This window comes from Taudactylus pleione, unplaced genomic scaffold (genome assembly GCF_031769625.1).
Source record: "Taudactylus pleione unplaced genomic scaffold, aTauple2 ptg000324l, whole genome shotgun sequence".
Taxonomy (NCBI): Eukaryota; Metazoa; Chordata; class Amphibia; order Anura; family Myobatrachidae; genus Taudactylus; species Taudactylus pleione.
Window position 1 is genome coordinate 894,104 of NW_028284725.1, and position 17,695 is coordinate 911,798.

Below are 17,695 nucleotides of genomic sequence, written 5' to 3' on the forward strand. Positions count from 1 at the left end.
TAGTAGTCTCAGAGGTTAAGCTCGGCGGTTTCATTTTGTATTCTATTTTTGAAGGGTCTTAATTTTACAGCTTTCTTTGTCAAAATAAAGTTCACTCCACGTGTCAAAAAGTTCACTCCACGCATGATCACCTCGATCAGATCAAAGGGGTAACCTAAACCTAACCCTTCCGGTGGGCTGCCTAACCCTAACCTCCCCCCCCTAGTGCCTAACTAACACCCCCTTCCCCTAGCCTAACCCTAACCTTCCCTGGAGGCGTGACTAACCCTACAGTAAATCCCCCCATGGATCTCTAAACCTAACCCCCCCATCCCCGGGCTAAGTGTTATACTTACCCGTCAGCGGACGGTAGGCGTCGGGATTAAGATAGGCGTCGGCATTTTGACGCCTATCTTAAATCCCTTGTCGAGTAGGTCCAGTCGGGATTTAAACCAGCGGCATTGCGTCCGCCGGTCTATTCACTACATCCCATATGGAGACATAGGGAGCATATTTACTTAAGTGCAGGTTTTTAGAAGTGGAGGTGTTGCCCATAGCAACCAGATTCTAGCTATTTACTTCTAGAAGGTGCTAGATAAATAAGTAGCATCTGATTGGTTGCTATGGGCAACATCTCCACTTTTAAAAATCCGCCATTTAGTAAATATACCCCATAGACTGTATTACAGCATACAGAGCTTTTTTGGAATTAACCAGGTCTCCACTGCAGATAAATTACTGATCTCTGCAATGGAAAAACATCACATTTATCTTAAAAAAGGCATGTGTATTATGTGCAGCGACTATGCAGACTTTAAATAAATATAAATAACACCGGGGGTAAATTTACTAAAATGCGGCTTGTCAGGGATTTGGCTGCAGGATTTAAAACAGCATTAATATAAAACTATTAAACAGGCGCGTTTTACATTTAATATTATTGGCGTTTTAAATCCAGCGGGCAGAACCGCCAACAATTGTCTTTTTGAAAAAGCTCACCCACTACCAGCATGAGGGTGGAGCAACGGTCAGCGGCTGGCGCTGTGTGGGCAAGCCACGGCAAATATGAAAGCACTGAGCAAATAAATAAATTAGTATTTTAGCGCCCCCCCTAATCCCTGGTGTCCTTGGTTGGGATACTGACCTCTAGTTAAGCAATATTCTGTGATAAATAAGAATTTCTGGAATTCGGTAATCCTTTAATCATTTCTGCTGGTTCAGCCCTGTACACTAGTAAATTGTTACGGTAAAGTGAGAACAGGAAATTGTAGGCTACACCCCTCCTCCTTCACAACTGCATTGCCCACGTAATGTCCCTACTATGCCCATTATTCCTGTGGCCTACCTCATCTGCCTTTCAGACACCGCAAAGGGAAGTCACAGTGGTCAGAAGATAAGCAGTAACTTTTTTACCAGTGCACTTAGGGCCTGTGTCAGAAATGTGGACGCTGATGCCATTGCAGCTATGACTCCTTATAGAGGCTGCTGTGCGAAAATATGCTAATGTCGCAGGCGCCAAGGAATGTAATGACCCCTCTCGTGGCTTACAAGTCCAAGCATCTGCGCACAAAGGCATAGCGTTGATCGCAGATCATTTGATTATTGCTGTTCTGAGTAACCTTACGGCTACACGATCTGTGTTCTTTGCCGCCCCTCTTGTTGCCTACCACAAACGCTCCGACCAGGGCCGGCTCCTGGTGTTGCCGCGCCCTATGCGGATAGGGACTCCAATGCCCCTCACCCTGCCACGCGAGACAGAAATGGGGGCGTGGTCAAATTACCATAGGTCACGGCCCTAAGTGACACTAATTGGGGGCGTGCCCATACGGCACGTCTCCTATTTAACGACAGGCTGGGGGCGAGCCCATCACTCCTTCAGTAGCTGGGCTGCCATTCGCGCGGCATCCATTCCACTTCTCCGGGGCCGGCACAGCTGCGGCGGTGCCCAACCTCCCGACCACCGACGGGACACTTCGGCCCGCGGGTGGAACAGCGGGGCAGTGCCTGAAAAATGGGACTGTCCCGCTGAAAATCGTGATAGTTGAGAGGGGTGCGCCCTCTATGGGGTGGTGCGCCTGTTCGACCGCACTGGTCGAACATGCCTCTAGCCGGCCCTGACTCAGACTGTCAAACTGCCTGTGAATAGTCGCTGCGAGCAGCTTTAATCATCTATCTCAGCACATGCGCAGGGTGACTTAGGAGCAGTTTACAGATAATTGCTCAACTGAGTAAATAACGGCATTGCGTAAATTTTGGAATCAGGCCTTTAACCCCCTCCCCTCCACCGTACTGGTTCGTGCCTCTTTATTCTGCAGAAATGGTACCCATGAGCCCTTACCTCTCCCCTCCTGAAATACCTGTGCACAACTGGCCTGAGCTTCAGCCCAACACTGCAGCTTATTTACAAACCCCCATCCCTAACGCCAGAATAGCCTGTATTTGCAACTTTCAGTGAGGAACCAGGGGTCAACTGAACTAGGAGCTGTGTGTGATGCTGTCCACTGTTTGTGATCCTGCAAATGTAATACACTGGCAAGGTGTGACGTCCAGGAATTCTATGCAAAGCCTGGGCTGTTTTTAGGTTAAGTCAGGCCTGGATATATAGAATTCATGAATAGATGGGATTTTACACTTTGCCTGTGGACAAGAAAAAAAAATAAAAATTTAAGCACGTGGGTATACCAGGAACACCAAACATATTGAAAGCAATGGCTTCCATGCTTGCTGTAGCTCAAGCATTAATTGAGACATTACATCCAAACATTGGGGCGATTCAATTCAGCACGCTGTTTAGCGCCGGGAAGGAGTTCCCGGAGCTATTTAATTTCAGCGCGTTGATAACTCCGACTTAAGTCGGGGAAAGCTGGTTAGCGCGACTACAGCTAACCGGCATTCTCCGACTAAACTGCTGGCCGCGAGGCTGTTAAAGCGCGCTAAGCCGGAATACAGCCTCGCGGCAGGCACTTTAGTTGGATTTCTGCCCGCAGCCTTCGGAGGGTGTGAGAAGAAATCCTTTAGTCAACCTAACAGAGCGCTGAATTGAATAGCTTCGGGAACTCCTCCCCGACGCTAGTAACAGCGAGCTGAATTGAATCGCCCCGTTTGTCTGCATTATGCAAAAAAATGCTGGACTGACCACGACTGTCTATTACCATGTTCAGCATGGCCGCAGGGAGAACCTCAGTGACTTTGAGAGGGGAGATTGCGGAGGAGCATTTGCTAGCAGCTTCAGTGACCAAGACAGCTCAACTGAGTGATGTTTTGTGATGCCAGCATGGAATGCAAAGGAAGATCAGCAGCACATACTGCAGGACCAGAATAGCCATGTATTCATTCAAAATGCAAAGCAATCAAATAACTGCGTTAGGGCTCTGCAAATTTCAACCAGTGGTGTGTACAGCAAGTTTCAACGAAAACAGTCTGGGAAGAACCCAACAGAGCAGGATATGGTAAGCGGGCACTAGTGCATTAACCGTGCACCACACTCATCAATCTGAAGCGAACAGCACAGGACTAAGAAGCAGTGGGGGAAGGTGATCGCCACCAGATAACGGGCGAGTGCAGGTGTGGTGCCAAGCTAAAGAACTCTACAGCCCTGAGACCTTGCTTCCAATAGTGAGTGAATCTGCTGGTCCTGTAGCGGGCACAATTTCCTGTTTTGGGTTGGGTACAGTCATCCCCTTAGAAGGCAACGCTAATGGTAATCAGTATTAACTGGTAATGAGTGATCACCGTCACCAAATGGTGCAGCATTTCAATACTGCTGGAAGGGGTGTATTCCAGAGTGGCAACGTCCCTGAGCATGCGTCGTCACCAAACGCCTGGATAAACATGACACGTGTGTTATACATAGGACACAGTCAGTGGCGGCTCCAGAGGTGGGGCTGCAACGCAGTAGAAAATTCACACCAACTGCCACCCCAAACACTGACCAATATCGGCAGCTGGCAGTTGGTGTGGCTCCCCTTTTTGAAATGGTCACAGCCTTCTTAGGTCACCAGGCCGGAAGCCAGTCCAGCAATCATGACATATTCTGTAACAACGCTTGAGAAAGACCTTTCAAACATCAACCAGACATCAATGGAGTTACTTTACTGTAGGGTTTGCATTTTGTGGTGAACAAGCTGAACCCGATACACAATTACACGAAAGAAAAACAAAAGCTCGTACACACTACGATCAAAGCCACACACTTCCCTGTAAACGTATACAATAAATAATGCACAACTGCAAACAAACAGTCATTCAGACAGGCATTTACACTGCTGCTCTAAAGGAGTAACAACTTCACAACGGCCAATGATAGTGCAAATGAAGGGAAAAAAAAAAAGCCAAATATTCAACACCGGACACGACTGATGCATGAGAAACTCCTCCATAAGAAAACACCCATCAAGCGTGTAATTTTACAATAAAACATTAAAAAAGTGCTGTTACCATCAAAAGGAAAGGTGCACGCACAGATGGAGTGATGCACATGCTTCGTACCCTGTGCAGTGACATTGCTAGGCTGTGTAACCCTTTGGTGACATCACGCGACCTATCGTTTTAAAGTGATATACAGTTACCACTTGGCTATTCAATCAGTGTAATGCATAGAGAGAGAGAGGTGCTGTAGGTGGAGGGTTAAATTATAGACGGGCAAGATGCTCAGCACAGGCTAATCCTACCCTCATAGGGACAGGCAATGTGTGAGCCTGTGCCTGGGGGAGAAACACACAGCAGGGTGGAGGAAAAATAAATACATATAAGGAAGAGTTAGTGCTTGTAAATAAAACAGTGCAGTTCTAGTGCACAGACATCCAGTGCATGCCGACGGCAGCCTACAGGAGCCCTGTTCTCCCACATCCTGCTGTTGCTCACATTTGAAGTGTGATATATGGCAATGGATTTTCATTCCCATCCCCCTTTTCCATCCCTAGACCAGGAAAGAACATTGCACTAAAGGTTTCCATTGGGGATGGGGGAGGTGTTAAGGGAATTGGAGAAATGTACACGGTCCTGCTGTATAGTAGTATACAAGTAGTACGTAGTTACAGTATATATCAGCCTATCATCCGATCAGTCCATAAAATAGTGAGCGCATCCCAACGTTATGTAAGTCTAGCATACCTTATTTATTAACATTTATGTAGAGCCATCATGCTCTACAGTGCTCCACAAATGGGAACGCAGCAAGTATTTCTATATTACCAGTTATTTATAAAGCGCACACATATTCCTCAGCGCTTTTCATATAGAATTGAGCCATTCTCCGCCCCAGCGGAACTTACAATCTATGGGCCTGATAAATTAAGGATCGCTATTGCTAAAGCGTATACAGAAGGCCGATTGTAGCACACGTACGCGAAGGCTCCCACTGCGATCGCACTGCAATCACGGAGACCACGCAGAGTCATCACAGAGTGATATTGACAGACAGTGAGCGTTTGTGGTATGGCGGGGGGAGGGTGGCAGGAGAAACGCAGGTGTGCCGTTTGAACGCCGTTGCATGGGCATGCATAAAATAACCATTGCGAACGCATACGCAGCTTGAGTACTTCATGCGTGCAACGAAGCAAGCAATTTCTAAGTAAGGTCAGGGCTGCTGTAATTCTGAGTGAGGGGCCGATGTTACCAATGTTTATGGAGGGCTGCAATGTATTACAAATGTGAGATAGGGGTAGTGGGAGTCTCTATGCTGGCAGTGCGACAGTATAGCGATAGCAATCATTAGCATATTTTCTCAGCAGACCTGCGTGTGATTAAGGAGCTGCGTTCCTTAATGAATCAGGCCCTATGGTCCCTACCATGTACACGTGAGCACACATACACATTAGGATTCATTTTGCTCTGAGCCAATTAACCTACCAGAATATTTTGGGATTGTGGGAGGAAATCCAGGCAAAACACAAAGAGAATATACAAACGCCACACAGTTCTGCTGATATAAAACAAGCTGTCAATCTAGAGACTTCCAAGGGACATATTTACTAAAGAGCGGGTTGTCAAAGCCGCCGAACATTTGCACTCTGACCAATCATTCTAAAATGACCCTAGGAGTAAATGCTCAACCAGTTTGGTTTGACAATCACCTCCTTAGTAAATGTACTCCCAAGTGACGCTTTTTAGGAGGCAACATAAATCTCCCTCCCCACTATGCTTCCATGGTTCCACTCTTGTATCGTAGGTATAGATCAGTCTGGATAAATTCACTGGCGGCAAAAGATGTTGGTTATGCAGCTCAGCCTTGTGTCTTTTCTAACTGTTGGGATTTCAGCTGTATTTTCAGATATATACAGTAAAGCTGGCCACACACTAGACCAACTTACATCCAACCACCCAACTAGTTGATTAGTTGGAACGAAAATCTGGTAACGTGTGGGAGTAACTGATGATCAGCAATTTGCTCCTAAATGCCAGAAACAGATGAAAATGGTCGTTAGACAAGTTTGTTAAATGTTTGATCTAAACAATTTGTTCAAACAACAGTTTTGTCCATTTTCCGGCGTTTGGGAGCAAATTGCTGATTGTCATTTGCTTTCACACCTTACCAGATTTTCATTCCAACCAATCAACTAGTTGGCTGGTTGGATGTAAGTTGGTCTAGTGTGTGGCCAGCTTTAGTTCAAAGATCTACACTAAGGGCTGCTGAGCTGCATAAGCGTGTGTTGAAACGCAAAAAAAAAAAAAAACAAGCGGTATTTCAGCGTCTACGGACACTGACAGTGGGCGCCTCAGTCCTTGCACATTCGGTCGCAGTGTTGTACACAGGGGGAGGGCTTTGTAATGGTATTTGCATAAAAACACAAATATCGGTGCATACACACGGTCAGATTTTTCTTCAGATCTGAACGATAACGATTTAAAAAATCGTTCAATTGTTCATATCTGAAGGAAACTCTGACATATCTGACATGTCTGAATGATGAACGATGCGCGTTCCGGATGGTCAGATAACAATATCTGACATCTGATGTGTTTGCAGTCAGATTTGGATGATTCCATTAATTTTAATGCAGTCAAAAATCGTTCATAGTTCAAATCGTTCATCTGACAAATCTGACCGTGTGTATGCTCCATATTACTGCGGCAAAAGCAGCAGCCCAATCAGATTCAGCCTTTGTCGGTTATCTGCGGATATAAAATGAAAGACAAGGAAAAAAAAAAAAACACACAAGACAATAAATAAAGCACAGGTACAAAGCCAAGCATCTGTGTACAAAGACGCAGCATGGCTCGCAGATCCTTCGATTATCGCAGTCCTGAGTGACTATGTGGTCCCACAGAATGAGCTCGAGGACTGAGACGCTGGAGCCATATTTTGTGTGTAAGGGATGTATAAGCAGGATCTGACCCACCCCTGAAATGGAAGCGAAACAACTGCCGCCACTCCCCGTTATCTCTCCCAAACGCTCCCCGACTGACCATCACACCGCGAGTAAAGAGTCGCTGCATGCAACTACGGTAATGTAGCTTGGCGCATGCGCAGTGCAACTTAGGACGCATGAGCGGTTTACTGATCATTGCTGACATCCGTAAACATCACGCACAGCTCTGCCTCATATAGTGCCTGACGGTATAAGGCCAAGTGCACGGTTTTATTCCAGTCTCTCTGACCTTTCTGGTTTTGCCAGGAGAAGGGTGGAAAGAGGGATAGCTGACCAAAGCCCATTGATCCTTATGGAGTAATGTGCTGACTGCACTCACTGGAATCGGTATGAATTACCGCAGGACCTAAGCCCGGCAGATGAAATACAGACACTGGAAGGCCGGCACATGAAGATCCTGACAGAGGTAAGACCCCCAACCCTCCCCTCTCCCCCCACTAACCCTCCCTCAGAGGTGCCCAACCTCCCTATCTAGAGCCTAACCCTAACCTCCCCCCAGGGGTGCCTAAATCTAATCCCCCCTTCCCCCACCCTAAACCTCCCCCCAGGGGTGCGTAACGCTAAACCCCCCATCCCCTAGCCTGACCCTAACCCTCCCTGGGTAGTGTCTAACCCTAAGACCCCCCAGGAGTCCCTAAACCTAATCCCCCCCATCGGCTATCGCCTCCCGATGCCCGGCTCACCTATGTTCAGTATGTTCAGTTTGCCGGGCGTCGGGATTTTGGCGTGGGACTAATGATAGGTGTCGGCATTTAGATGCCTATAATTAGTCCCATGCTGGGATTTCAATGTCGGGAAAACGGCGGTCGGCATTTCGACCTCCAGATTCCTGACTACATCCAGAGGTGGACGCACATCAGACACGGCGGAGCTAATTTTTTTTTTGCTACAACGCATGCGTCTAAGAAGCACCACGCATGCGTCCCGATTGTGTCTGTCTTTAGATGACGAGAGCCATGCGTTCCCCCATTACCGGCAGCGGGGACTCAGCAGCGGCCTCTCCAGCTTCAGAAAAGCCTTCTAATCACTGCCAGGTCCCCACTGGGTTAAACAATCATGCGCATGTGCAGACTGAACATCGCGCATGGCATTTATGTTTGTTGTTAAATGGGGACATCGGGCAGAGAAACTGCACCGGCCATAGGATTGGTGCAAGTTTCCATGGGGAAACCAATGTTGGCAACTAAAGTTGCACCAATCGGTATTACAGCATCTGCGGACGCTGACAGCGGCATCTCAGTCCTTGCCCAGTCAGACACACGGATGTACCCCAGGGACGGGCTTAGCAGTGTCATTTGCATAACGTTGCAGACAGGCGTCTGCCAATAGACGCTTTATAGAGATAAGAGAGCTGGGACCTGTTCTACTTTCCCCATCCCAACATCCCTCTGCCAGTAGCCGTATCTCCTCCAGTCTACTGGCCAACACTGCGACGGAGGAAATATAAGCTGCACTGGGCGCATAGTGCGGGTATATGTATAGAGAGCCACTAGTACATTGTGCTTTATAATGGTTGTACAAAGAGGAAAGTGTACTCAGAACTTTATAACCTAATTGAGGGATCGATGCCCGTTCCCATAATTAACAAACTACTTTCCCTTTCAAACACCAGGCATGCCACCTGGCACCCAACCCATCAACATTGCTCCTGACCTTATCACATTCATTTAATGGTTAAAGGGCTGATCCATGTATAGAGAACAATAAAATCACTAATAAATAGGAGTTATAGTTCACTCTCTGTTATACAGGCACTGAGTAATCTCAGATTAGAATGGATTCTATTAGACATATATACTTTTAAATACATCATATCGTACTTTGTTGACAGATGAAATGTAAGCAGGTAAAACGCATACAGCAGATGGACAGAAGGCAGTTTCGAAACCACTAATGTACTGGGGTATAAACCGGTGAGGACATTACTCGAAATTTGACTATTTGTGGCTCTAAGCACTGCAGGATCACTGTAGGTAGTTCTAATACACATGGAAAATAAATGAATACACAGCCTGACGTTCACATACATAAACGGAAGGCGCTGATATTTTGCTTACATGATATGAACAAATAATCAGACTTAGAGGAAAGGAAGAGACTCTCCTCTAGGACAGATGTCATTTCTAGTGATTCTCCCAGATGCAATATGGTGCCGATTTCTGGTGTAAGGCCTGTAACACAGTGATCACCGATGATTCTACAACGATCTAATAGTACATACCTCTATCTATCAGCTATCTGACACCATGGCGTGGATCATAGCAAACGGTTGCAAGATCCGAGGTGACGATTCATAAAGAATAGTGTTTCTCTTTGAAAAAAAAAATCCATTTATATGTTCATACAATGACTGAGTATTAAGGGAACGATTAGGGGGTGGCTGAAATTACCTGAATTTAGATTCTGCCCTACGGTGGAAGGAAAAAAAGGTTAGTGATATAGGACTGGGAGATACTGGGACACCAGATAGGCGACATACTGATTAATGGAGGTTACTGAGCAGCAAATGGCACTTTGACCATCAGAAGTACAAGCCCTCTAACCACAGACACCTAATGGGATGAGAGTGTATGTGAGAATGCAGCGCTGCCAGCTGATAGGGAGGGACTGATGGTGAGTGACAGGAACGATGGGATACAGGCTGTATGGGATGTACGGAGATATGTGGCAAGCGGCCCAAACGGCAATGCTCACATGGAACAGGTTATAAAATAAGCTGAAAAGAGAATTAAATCAATTATTCTAGTATTTGCATTTTGTAGAACAAGATGTGATAAATGGGTTAAAACATGTGATTCTGAAGAAATATAATGCAGCAGATTGTGTATAATACATGAGGATATTATATGTACTACGACATTACTGTATGTCTGTGTGTGTGTATAGTTACATATAGACACATACATATGTATGAAAATGTGAATTATGTGCAAGTGCACAGATAACGTCCCCATGTATTTACTACACACACTCACTAATATATATATATATATATATATATATATATATATATATATATATATACACACACACACCAAAAAAAAAAATCAAAGGGCGACCATTCAAATACCAAATATGATTGGAAAGGATACAGTACAAGAGGGATGAGACTGTGAGACTGATGCAGACGTTAAAAAAAAAAAAAAAAGGGAATGGGATACAATAGCATAAATGGGGGGAGGGTTGCAACACTGGTTGTCAGGGAAGGCACAGAATGATGTGATCAGGCAGTAGCAAGGCAAGATATGCAGAAATGGGAGAGGGCAGCTGATAATGCTCCATTAATCCCTTTCGCTTGTTGGAAGGGCCTGTAAACCACTCAAGGGAACGGAGGCGAGCAAACTGCAAATGGGTGGGCTGACGGGAATTTAATAAAAAATTAAAATAACATTAAACAGGTACCAGAGGAAGGAACAAATGACGCCAAAATTCTGAGAAGCTTCCAAAAAGCGAGCGGAATAGAGGAGTGCCCCTTAAGATGCCAATACATGGACACAATATTTTTTTTTTCTGGGAGGATGCAACGCCTTGAAGGACCCAATGGCATGGTCACCAGGTGCCATGGCTGAGCAGGGTTGGGACTGGCATGATAGAAGGGTATGTGAAATAAACAGTGATGAGGCAGGGAGGGGGGGCTGTGTGGTACCCAGGACACCTGGATGCTGAGGCTATCGTGGGAACAGGTGCTGTCAATCATCAACCCCCCCCACCCTAAACTCACCTGTTCTCTGCAGACTGGGCCTCCCAGCTGTCTCTTCTCTCCCCGGCAGGGTGATGGCGACGGTGCTGTCTCTCTCTATGTGATACATATAGATCTCCCCAGCTCCCCTAACACCATGGCTGTCACTGACTGTCTTACCCTTTATCCTAGGTGCCCCCTGCCCCACCTGGCTCCAGTACTGCCCCCTCTCTCCCTCCCTACATGTGGTTGTCTCTAGTCTCTGCCCTATGCAGTCTCCTCTCCCACCAGGTGACTATCAGTGTCTTGGGTCTCCGCGGTGTGGGTCAAAGCTGCAGCCTGTGCTGGAGCCGGGTTGCAGCCCCGCCGCAGCTCTGGTAGGCGGCAATAGGGGAAGGAGAGCCGGTGCCTCTCAACTCCATCATCCTTTCCAGCTGCCGCTGACACCCCGCTACTCCTCCTCCTCCTCCCCTCCGCTCAGACAACGGGGTGCAGCACGGGAGCGAGAATCACCCCTATTACCAGCAGCAACAGCAGCAGCGCCTCCTCCCTGGCACGCAGTGCCCGCCCCCAGCCACCAGATAGACGTGCGCTGCAGCCATTCACCGCACGCTGTGGATCATGTCACCGCCCAAAACACCTAGAGAGGAGTGGCTGCAGGCAGTGAGTGTCGTTTGCCTGGACCAATAGGAAGAGAGGTGTGAAGGGAGTGCCGGTCAGCCAATCAGAGGCTGGAGGGGGCGGGATCAGATGTAAAGGATGATGTCATCCTGAGAGTGGTGAGGTTTAAAGGGAAGGTGTACCAATGGGCAGGGGGTGAGGGATGCCAGGGAGACTAGCAGGTGGCACTGACAGGGCAGCCATCAACGCATGTCTGCCCTACCTGACAGCTCTTTAAAATTATAGATACATTAAACATAGATAGAATGTGGGTGTGATTCTCCCATCAGGTTTGTTTAATAGTCAGTCATCATAATCATCAAGATCAACATCAGTTATCATCATCCTAAAATTAAAAAAAAATGATACTGCTAGTCGTAATAATCATCATCATAATAACCCTAATAATAATCATTATCAGTGTAATAATCATCATTTTCATAGTAATATAATAATAATATAATTCTCAATAATAATATATAAATTCCTAATTTTAATCTTTGTTGAATCGCATATTGCAGTGAATTTGATTACACCTCCTACTTGTCACTGTACACAGCCTTATAGTGGAAGAATATTCTATGCACAGAAGCCAATATCTGCTGCTCTGTTACACTGTATTTTATATATGTCGCTCCATCTTATTGCTCATGTGTCTTCAAGATTCTGCACCATGCCCCCCCCCCCCACCAATATTGCAATGGTGGACAATCCAGGGTCCAGTGTTGTATATGCTAAAGTGCAGCACAACTAGGAGCCACCTCTGTAAGAACTTGATGCCCATCAGAACTTTTACAAAAATCTGGTTGAATTAGCTGTGAAATGAACCAGAACCTTTTACTAAGTCACCCCTCTGTGCAAGCAATTTGTAAGCAAATGCAAATTCTAGATAGGACTGTACTTAAAAAAAAAACCAGATAATCGGCAATGGTCTGATGCCAAGAGTAATACGGAGGGGGTAGATGCATCCATAAGTTCCTTAAAACAAAAAGAGAGTTTATAGAAAATAGCTGTCTGCATACCATCGTCAGTGCCTTCTTGGGAGTAATATATAATATTATGATCATTGTTTTAAAAAAATGTGAATGAAACATATTTAACTCATGTCAAACAAGCTCGATATATGACCATTGCCATCAGTGACATCGATTATAGAATTGCGCCCCAGAATTGTACGTGTTTTCCTGAAGCACAACAGGTGGAAAATGGTTTATATCACATAGGATCTACTGACTAATGATGGGAGGGTATTTGCAATAGACAGGGATAAGGCATGGGTGGGGGGGCTGTGTGATACCTAGGGCACCCGAATGCTGAGCCTATCATGGAACACGTGCTGTCAATCATCAACCCCCCCCCCGCCCTAAACCCATCTGTTCTCTGGAGGCTGCGCTGACAGACAGAGCTGAGGCATGGATTGGGGTCTGTGTGGTACCCAGGGCACCTAGATGCCGAGCCTATTATGGGAAAGGTGATGTCATTCATCAAGACCCCCCACCCACCCTAAACTCAACTGTTCTCTGCACGCTGTGCCGAGAGACAGGGATGAGGGGCTGTGTGGTAGCCAGGGCACCTGGATGCTAAGCCTATCATGGATCTACTGACTTTGTGTACTTGCTTGGGTCAGGCTGCCTTTCTTTTTATAAAGGCTATAGGGAGCTTATTATCTAATAACCTTGCTTCATGTGATAAACACAAATGTTATTCCCACCTTTGGGATAAGTACAATTACAAAGTTAAATGGCCTTAGTTTATTTGTTTCTCCACCCCTCTGCTTCCTTCTGGGAGTTGGAATTTGCAAGACGATGGTTAGCTGTGGAAAGCTTGGAATGACTGCATTGTATATAGCAGGGTTGGATAACTGTTCACCCTTCTCATATTGTACACCCTTTTGCTTCAGGTCTTTGCCCATTTTCAAACATTTTACATGGAACCAGCGCAGAGCAGTAACGCAATGCGGTTGTTACCATATTTATCATAAATTAAAAATGTAAGATACAGTATTTGCTGCACCTGGATTGCTGAATGAATGACGGCTGGTGACTCATCCTGAAGAAGGGCTAAAGCTGGTCACAAGCTAGACGATGTGTGTACCCAGCGATGGTAGAAGCGTCGGCACGATATATCGGGTGGTCCGTACACACGGCACAATCTGGTGTCCAACCGCCCTATATATCTTTCCCCCGCCCCATCCAGGGGCATGGTGTCGGGCGCCGGGTGTCCTGATCTGCCGTCATCCTGATGGCGATGAACGGCAAACGATGCACTGGAGCGCGCAATCACCCATACACATTGAGCGATGTGGTCGATACATCACCCGGATCTGTGTCGGAACGATATATCGTCCAATATATAGTGTAGTGTGTACCCAGCTTAAGATGGGTAGTGTGTACCCAGCTTAAGATGTGGAGGAATATCCCAACAATTCTTAACATGAGTCAGCCTCAACTTTCAAAGATTCTTTTAGATTGTTCATGTGAGTTTGTGAAACTCTTTATAATTGCTAGAACTAAAGCAATCTGTCCTTTACATTAGACTATATGTACATACAAATAAATATTTGTCTGGCGAAAATTAGGTAGAACAACGTTATCAATTAAAAATTGAATATGACATAATGGCCGAGATTCGATTCAATGTGATGTTGTATAGCCCCAGGAGGGAGCTCCCGCAGCTATTCAATCTACGCAATGTTTGGTCGGGCTAAAGGATTTCTTCTCGCAACCCCATGGGGATGCAAGGAGAAATCCGATAAAAGTAACGGCTGTGAGGCAGTTTGTCGGCTTAGCACGGCGCTAACAGCCCCGCGCCCGGCACTTTAGTCGGAGAATGTCGGTTCTCGTGTCTAAACACCCAGGTTAAGTCGCGAGAACCGGCATTCTCCGACTTAGCGCGCTGAATTGAATAGCTCCGGGAGCTCCCTCCCGGGACTTTTCAACATTGCGCTGAATTGAATCACGGCCAATGTGTCAAGGAAAGAGAACACACAATCATTGAAATAAAACAAAACAAAAAAGACATTTGAAAGAGAAATTAGTTATTTCAGGGAGAACTCACAAATACCACAAAGATTTGATTCAAATAAAAAAAATGACAAACACTGATAGAAAATAATTAGTTTTAATAATTTTTATTATAGACACAGGATTGAGAAAAGCAAAGAAACCATGACAAGACCCCAAACCCCTAATTCTCCAAAGGGGCTACTGTGGGGTACCACTCCAGTGGGAGATGGATTAAGGGGTCTATGTACTAAGCCTTGGACAGAGATAAAATACCAATCAATTAGCTCCTAAATGTCATTTTTCAAACACAGCCTGTAAAGTGACAGGAGTTGACTGGTGGGTACTTTATCTCCTTCCACGTTCTCTCCAAGGCTTTGTCCATAGAATCCTAAGGGGGAGATGTATCAAACTGTCTCAATTGAAAATGTGGAGGTGTTGCCCATAATAAACAACCAGATTCACCTTTTCATGTTATAGTATAGACTAGACAAATGATACCTAGTGGTAAATTTACTAAAGTGAGAGTTTTTAGAAGTGAGTTTTAAAAGTGATGTTGCCCATAGTAACCAATCAGATTCTAGCTATTATCTTCTAGAAGGTGCTATTTAAATGTTAAGTAGAATCTGATTGGTTGCTATGGGCAACATCACTTTTAAAACTTACTTCTAAAAACTCTCACGTTAGTAAATTTACCCCCTAGAATCTGATTGGTTGCTATGAGTAACTTCACTACTTGTGCTCTTTAGAAGTTTTGATACATCTCCCCCTAAGTGTGAGGAAGGAATTACATCATTGCGCAGTAGAGGGTCCAAAATGACATGATTCACGTTATCAGTCCCTGTCCACTGCTGTGTAATGACACAGTGGCAGCAGGTACACTCTAAGGCAGTGGTGTCAAAATCGGGCCCTTCAGCTGCTGTGGGACTACATACCCCAGCATGCCCTACCACAGTTTTAGCATTCCCTAATAGCAAAACTCTGGCAGTGCATGGTGGGATGTGTAGTTCCACTGCAGCTGAAGGGCGCGAGTTTGACATCACTGCTCTAAGGCAATGCAAATATGACATAACACTGATTCAGGAGCCATGTACTGTATGTTTTATTGTTAAAGTTTTCAAAATTTGAATGATAGTTGATTTTCCATCAGATCTGTCCCTGCATTTACAGTACATGTCTTATGTGTAATTTATGTGGTTTGTACAGTCGGTGGATTTCGTTAAGGTTTTTTTTTCTTTTTTTTTATGAAAACAGTTGCTGTCTTTTAACAATTTTTTTTTTTTACATCATTTGCATGCAATTGGTTTTCAGGACATTTCCTTGGTTTCTGTGACAACAGCAAAGTGCTGATGACCGCACTGAGGATCCTTCCCAAGACTGAGCTATGAGACAACTGAACATCCGTGCAGTACTCCGGCTGATAATTGCATTCTTACAAAGACTTGCAAATACTGAAATAATAGCTCTTTTTCAAAGCTAATAAAATAAAATAAAAAAAATAACATGCCAACGGTCAGCAGTGCACGTAACGCTGTGACATCTATCACAGAAAGAAATGACAGCTGGGTATTTATAAAATATAGGCTGTCTGTCTGTAGGCTCGTCTGGCCAGTTATGATCATAGTATTTCTTTTTACCAAATAATCTAACCTGTTCTCCTACCACTTACTTTCCAAAGTGCAGTTTTAATGCAGAATGGATCCCACCAAATGATTTAAAGGCACATAGGGGCCTATTTATCATTGTATATTTGTGGCATATTCCCTGAAAACACCCATTTTCGAAGGTTAACCTCAAATATTAGGTATCCCCTAAATGTACTATGGACGGACAGCAGCAGATATTGGATATTTAATATGCTGTCCCTCCATTTGTGACAGCAGACACAACCCCCTTAAGTTTCAATGGGGGATGCGATGCTGTCATATTTCCCCCACAGCATACGTCGTCTGAATGTGGTGTTGTGCTGCTGTAGTCTGTTGGTTACAATCCTCTGGAACCCTCCTTGGCAATGGCTGCTGCACATGGGTGGTATGTAGATAGCTCATGTGCAGGACTCCCAACAGAGGATTGAAGAGACCACTGATGTGGTGCCTTCACTACGAGCACATCGCAGGGATGGGCTTCTTACTGTGCTATTTAATACATTCGGGATGCATAATGTAATTGCTTACTTCAATATAATTATGGGTGCTAATAACGCATCCAGATTGCATTGTGTATGTGATTGTTCTTGAATGGGACCCATAGCGGCCTATTTATCAAACAGCTTTTGTGGATTACTATCCGAAAATTTACGTTTTCGGGGGATTGCCACAATAATTAAGTATCCCAGATATCCGCAGTTATTGTTACTCACAAACGCAGAGCTTTCTATGTGAAAATTTTCTAAGCAGTATTTTAGGTGGCCCCTAAACCCTGGTGACCTAGGCTACTGACTAGGTTTGCTTGATAGCAGCGACGACCCTTTGTATGGACCCAAGAAGATTGTTCATTGTTGCTTGTGATCGCATATGTGGTCATTGTCCAATCGCATTAAATAATACTTTCTGAAGCAAATTTCAGGGAGGGAAGGGGGAGGGCTGTTCTGAACTCTGGAGAGAACATACCGCATTGTACCCACTTTCAGCGTAAAGTGGGCAGTCTCTAGTGAAATAGGCAACAGGTTGCAGGACCACGTTGATGCGCTCATTGTGTATGGATAGGACAAACATCACGAAGAGATGGTTTGTGTCACAAATTTATCACATATTGACATTGATAACGTGTTTTGTTCTGCGGTCCAATAAGGCTATTATAGAGATGCTTGAACCAGATCAGTAAATCTTTTATGAAAATTCATAATGATTTCTGAAATTTTAGAACTACTTACAAAAATCTGATACGTGGAACAGGTTGCTCATGCGCACACACTCAAGTTACTTTTTATTTTATTGCAAACCACGAAAAGTAAATTGCAAACATGATCATAGTAGTGTACAGTAATTCTTTAAATTTAAGAAAAA

General features: G+C 45.0%; 1 protein-coding gene across 6 annotated transcripts in view; it reads right to left on the minus strand.

Annotated features, from left to right (window-relative positions):
• Positions 1 to 11,550, minus strand: part of PPFIA3 (PPFI scaffold protein A3) — a 104,998-nt gene extending 93,448 nt beyond the window's left edge. For all 6 annotated transcript variants that reach the window (XM_088443048.1, XM_088443044.1, XM_088443045.1 and 3 more), the window contains exon 1: positions 11,071 to 11,550. The gene's annotated coding sequence lies outside the window, so the exon portion shown is untranslated. The remainder of the gene's footprint in view (positions 1 to 11,070) is intronic.
• Positions 11,551 to 17,695: the final 6,145 nt, after the last annotated feature.